The sequence below is a fragment of the Phlebotomus papatasi genome, unplaced genomic scaffold (genome assembly GCF_024763615.1).
Source record: "Phlebotomus papatasi isolate M1 unplaced genomic scaffold, Ppap_2.1 HiC_scaffold_62, whole genome shotgun sequence".
Taxonomy (NCBI): domain Eukaryota; kingdom Metazoa; phylum Arthropoda; class Insecta; order Diptera; family Psychodidae; genus Phlebotomus; species Phlebotomus papatasi.
Window position 1 is genome coordinate 87,233 of NW_026604817.1, and position 6,176 is coordinate 93,408.

A 6,176-nucleotide genomic window follows, 5' to 3' on the forward strand; every position below is an offset into this window, starting at 1 on the left:
CCAGAACACGTCAGATACCTTCTGTGATCAGAAGATTTCTGGAGCTTCCTCCTGGAAATACCAGATCTTCTGGGATTTTCTTGTATATTATGCCCAAAACCCTTCAGATACCTTCTGTAGTGAGAGGATTTCTGGAGCTCCTCCAGGAAATCCCAGATCTTCTGGGATTTTCTTGTATATTATGCAACAAACCCTTCAGATACCTTCTGTGGCCAGAGGATTCCTGGAGCTTTCTCCAGAAATCCCAGTCTTCTGGGATTTTTTTTGAATATTATGACAAAAACACCCCTGATACCACCGTTGGTCAGAGGATTCCTCATCCCTTTTCCAAGAAATCACGGATCTTTGGGGTTTTTTTCTATGTCTTGTCAAGAACCTCCAGAGTACTCAAGTTGCTAAGAAGAAAATATAAATTGGCCGGTAAAAAAATTGGTCAGCAAAAAATTTTAATATGGTGAGTAAAAAATAATAATGGTTAATTATCAAAATGGAAATGAGCAATGGAAATTAAAGAGTAGTCAGTAAAAAAGAAAAAATTGATTACCAAAAAACTCAAAATAAGCACTATAAAATAAAATGTTTACAATAAAATAAAAATTGGACAAATAAAAATTTCCTGTGGATTTTCGCGGACCGCTGAATTTTTCGCGGATTTTCGCAAACTTCGAAATATTTTGTGTGTTTTCACGCACTGTATTTTCTTTTCTTGCAATTTCACCTAATTTTCCTCACTTCCAAGTGTAATTTTGCACATCTCAAGCCTGAGGAAGGCCCTAAACAGATGTAAAGTTTGAGGCCCCTATCTCTCATAGTTTCTGAGATAATGAACTTTAAAGATTTTCTGAGATTTTTATGCATTTCTCGTCCATTTTTATCCTTAATAACAATAATAAAATACAATAATCGCACCTCTATAAGCTGATCGAGGCTTAAAACTGGAAAAAGTGTTTGTTTACCAATTTATGTTTTTTACTGACCACTTCTTATTTTTACTCAACACATTTTAACTTTTGCTGACCACTATTTTTAATTTAGTGCTAAACACTTTGCAATTTTTTACTGATCATTTGGAATATTTCTACTGATGGATTGGAAGTTTTTACTGAGCAAACTTAACTTTTAACTGACCAAATTTTACTATTTGGATACAAAATTTTCCGTTTTAACTTACAAAATTGCATATTTTTGCTGATCATTTCAAATTTTGCCTGATCAAATTACTCGTTTTTACTGACCACTTTGAACATATTACAGATCATTATGTTACCCTATTTTTAACAGTTTAAATGCCAAATTAAAACAAATATATCATTGAAGATCTGGGATTTCCAGGAGGAAGCTCCAGGAATACTCTGACCACAGAAGGTACCTGAAGGGTTTTGGGCATAATATACAAGAAAATCCCAGAAGATCTGGGATTTCCTGGAGGAAGCTCCAGGAATCCTCTGACCACAGAAGGTATCTGAAGTGTCTTGGGCATAATATACAAGAAAATCCCAGAAGATCTGGGATTTCTAGGAGGAAGCTCAAGGAATCCTCTGACCACAGAAGGTATCTGAAGTGTTTTGTGCATAATATACAAGAAATCCCAGAAGATCTGGGATTTCCAGGAGGAAGCTCCAGGAATCGTCTGACCACAGAAGGTATCTGAAGGGTTTTTGGGCATAATATACAAGAAAATCCCAGAGATCTGGGATTTCCTGGAGGATGCTACAAAAATCTTCTGTCCAACTTGGATATTTTTGGGTGTTCTTGACAAAATACGGATGAAAATCCCAGAAGATCTGTGAATCTCTGACTAGACTGTTGTTTTTAATATTGAAGTTTTAATATTGAAGTCAATTTGTTCAGTGTGGAGGCAATTATTGAAATGTTGGTTTCAATATTCGCTTCAATATTGAAACCAACATTTCAAAGTCACTTTGAAATGCTATCATTTCAAAATTTGTCTAATGTGTAGACAGCTTTAACCAAAAAAGATATCCCATTTGTTTGGACCCAAGAATGCCAAAATAGTTTCAATATTTTGAAGGAAAAATTAATTTCGCACCCAATTTTAACTTTCCCAGATTTCACCCAACCGTTCACTCTCACAACCGATGCCAGCAATTTTGCCATTGGTGGAATTCTTTCCCAAAATGATCGAGTAATATCCTATGGGAGTAGAATTTTAAACAAGGCGGAATAAAACTATTCCACAATAGAAAAGGAAGTTCTTGCAGTCTACTATTTCTGCAAGTACTACAGAGCTTACCTTATCGGAAGAGAATTCACACTGATAACAGACCACAAAACTTTGCTGTGGATGTACAGCATAAAAAAGCCTAATATCCTAATAGCATTCTTCGTTGGAGACTGAAACTTGAAGAATTTAATTTCAAATTCGCTCATAAAGCGGGTTTTCAAAATTGCACCCCAAATCCCTACAATTTCCCCACCAATGCCATTTATTTTATCTCAAGCTATCACTGGACGCGAATTAACAACCGTCGATGAAATTAAAGATGATCTATTGGAACATGCTTTGCCTCTTAAAACCCTCAGAACCGTGCATCTTAGATAATTCAAAATTTTAAAATAAGGGGAAAGGGATACGTATAAAAAAAAGCAAAAAAAAATTGTTAAATAATTTATCAAAATTTTTATATCTATTATTGTATTTTTATGGTGTTATAATTAAATATTGTTATATACGTTATATATATTGTAAATAATACTTAATTTATTTTTAATTCTACAAGAGAAAGTCTTAATATACGACATTGTAAATTAAATGTATTTATTAAAAGAAAATTAATAATTTATAAAAAAAGGTAAAGATATGATTGTAAAAAAAATAACAAAATAATAAATAAAATAAAACTTGTAACATAAGAACTATGTAGCATAAGTAGTATAATTTTATATTCTCACTTTAAATAAGGGGAAAGGGATGTAGCGGAAACGCTCATTATTATTATAAAATTGTCTTTCCTATTCCTATTTTTATATTATGTATTTATATTTGTAAGAATCAAAGTGGAGCACTCGTTTTAGTGGGAAATTCACATGTAATAAAAGCGAGTGCAACCCACCAAAATTCGGAGTTGTAGTGCATAATTAACAATAAATGCATCTAATTGCAACAAAGTAACGAATGTAACGAATCCCTTGTAACGAAACCAATGTAACGAATATAACTTTATTACTCGGCAACTACATAGTAACTTCCCCAGAATATCGGTGGCGCGATCACTTTTATAATATTTCATGACCTAATTATGACGATCGCGCCACGTTAATTCTGGATTTATAATAAATAACATTATTGTATTTTTTTGTTTCGCAACATTCCTTCCTCCTTAGAGAAAGCACGTCCTCGTACGAAATAGTAGTTGGGAATACAATCTACAATTTTAGATCTTCAATTTACAAAAAACTAACAATTTTAAATCAGTTACAATGTATCAGGACAAATTATATTTTTGTTTTTAACAAATAGGTTATGTATTAATTTATTGCAAGTGTTGCTTAATTATTATTCAATATTCTATTCAGACGTTTGTCTTTGTTTTTCATTTTACTTAATTTTAAATTATAGAAATGATTTAAATTATATTTTTTCTTTTTGTTTCAATATATTTCAAATTCAATTTAAAACAATTTAATTTAATTCATCTATTTTTTAATAATTTGAATTCAAGTAGGGGAAAGTCGTCTGCCTTCAAACGAAAAATGGAGTTCCAAATTTAAGATTTTTTTCTGAAGAATCCACAAAATGGATTTTATTTTCTACTACACCAAAAAATTCTCTTGTTCATTCGGCGTATATGATTACCGCATTTAGCACTTGCAAGTCCTCAGTTTTTCCTTCTGAGGAAATTAAAAAAGTGATGTCGATTTGTATGAAGGCAGCTGACATAGTCTGCCTTCAAACGCGAGGCAATTGCCTTTAAATGTTTTTTTTTTCACTGAGAATATTGAATCAATAAAACTAAATGGGCTATAAATGAATAAGTTGAAGCCTAACGCACTCACTAAAATCATCACTGCAGTCAAAAGACATTAAACAATAGCTTTTCTTCACATTTTTCTGAAGCACTGTTTTGCAATTGAAAATTTGGAAGAAAAAGCCATTCAAGTTGAAAATTGTCAACTTGAAACATCCCGGCAGGAGCAAGATCGCAGGTTATAAGTATTTGTATGACGTTCGTCAGAGAAAAGTAGGAGTTCGATTTCACATGTTTTGATGTATGGAAAGATAGGATTTAAAGGCACACGACATTAGCATTTAAAGGCTGCTGCAGGGTGATATTTTCAAATTTTTGCCACCCACAAAAATTGTGTCATCTGAACCAAAATGTATTAACAGAAATATTAAGCCTGATTAACCTTCTATGTGTCACAATGGAAGATTTATTTGTAAAATGATTTTTACTATGAAAAATCACATGATTTTTGGAACATCAAAATTACAGTTTAGAGCTGATTTTCATTTTTTTTTGATCTAGCATCTAGGAAATAGGGGCTAGGCTCTCCATTTTTTGATGATTTGTGAGGATGATGGATATCTACCTAATAGTTAATAGAATATAATTTATGCTTTTGAGAACAACGAAAAAATCGCAACATTTAAAGGCTGCTGCATTTAAAGCAGACGACTTTACCCTATTCATTATTTAATTTAATTTATTAGTAGGGGAAAGTCGTCTGCCTTCAAACGAAAAATGGAGTTCCAAATTTAAGATTTTTTTCTGAAGAATCCACAAAATGGATTTTATTTTCTACTACACCAAAAAATTCTCTTGTTCATTCGGCGTATATGATTACCGCATTTAGCACTTGCAAGTCCTCAGTTTTTCCTTCTGAGGAAATTAAAAAAGTGATGTCGATTTGTATGAAGGCAGCTGGCATAGTCTGCCTTCAAACGCGACGCAGCTGCCTTTAAATGTTTTTTTTTTTTCACTGAGAATATTGAATCAATAAAACTAAATGGGCTATAAATGATTAGATTGAAGCCTAACGCATTCACTAAAATCATCACTGCAGTCAAAAGACATTAAACAATAGCTTTTCTTCACATTTTTCTGAAGCACTGTTTTGCAATTGAAAATTTGGAAGAAAAAGCCATTGAAGTTGAAAATTGTCAACTTGAAACATCCCGGCCGGAGCAAGATAGCAGGTTATAGATAGATAGATAGATTCATTCTGGGGGCAGCAAGGCGGCGTCCATTCATACACCTTCAGCTCCAGCCTCAGCTTCAGCCGCTCCATCCTCCTTGCGTGTCATGTTCTCGCCGACTCGCCCGCTGCATCCAGGCCTCCATTTGGGCCCCTTATGCATCCCCTTTTAAGGTTATCCCTTACGGGTTTTGTGTATTGAGCCAGCCAGTCCTTCGGATAAATTCCATTAGACAAGCCGGCTTCAATTTTGGTAGATCATTCCAGTCCAGCACCACTTTCCCAAGTAGCGCTCGTCTGGTGTTGTAAAGGCTGGGACAGTCACATACATAATGTAGGACCGTTTCCTCAGCGTTGTTACAACCTCTACAGGTTGGATTACACTCAACACCCAATCTGTTGAGGTGTTTGTTTAGACAGTGTCCGGTAAGAAGATCAGCAAACTGCCGCGTTTTGCAGCGGTTACTGCTCACCAGGTATTCTGTCCTTTTCCTGTCCACAAGTGGCATGAACAGTCTGGACACGCGACAGTTGCCTGTAGCCGCCCAGACCGCTTGATGTTGTGCGAGTAAATCCTCCCCAATGATGGTTTTCTTCATTTGGGGCGACATTCCCACGGCAGGCTCGGGACCGATGAATTCGGTCTTCGCTCCTGCCACTGCGAGGCGGTCAGCCTCTTCATTACCCGCAATACCACAGTGCCCAGGTACCCAATGTAGGTCGATCTCACGGGTAAGTGAGACCGCTTCCACCATTTTCCGGTACTCGAGCACTAGCGAAGAACGGGAGTTGTTTCCTGATATGGAAAGTAAAGCAGCTCTTCTGTCAGAGAATATGTTTATTTTCCTGTCAGAAACATCAGACTCAGTCAGGCTTCGAATCCCAATTAGGATTGCTGTAACCTCAGCCTGGAATACAGTAGTATACCGGCCGAGTGGCACAGACCCGCCAAGTCCGAGTTCTGGACAGTGGTACCCGGCTCCAGAGGAGCCGTCCACCCGCGAGCCGTCGGTGAA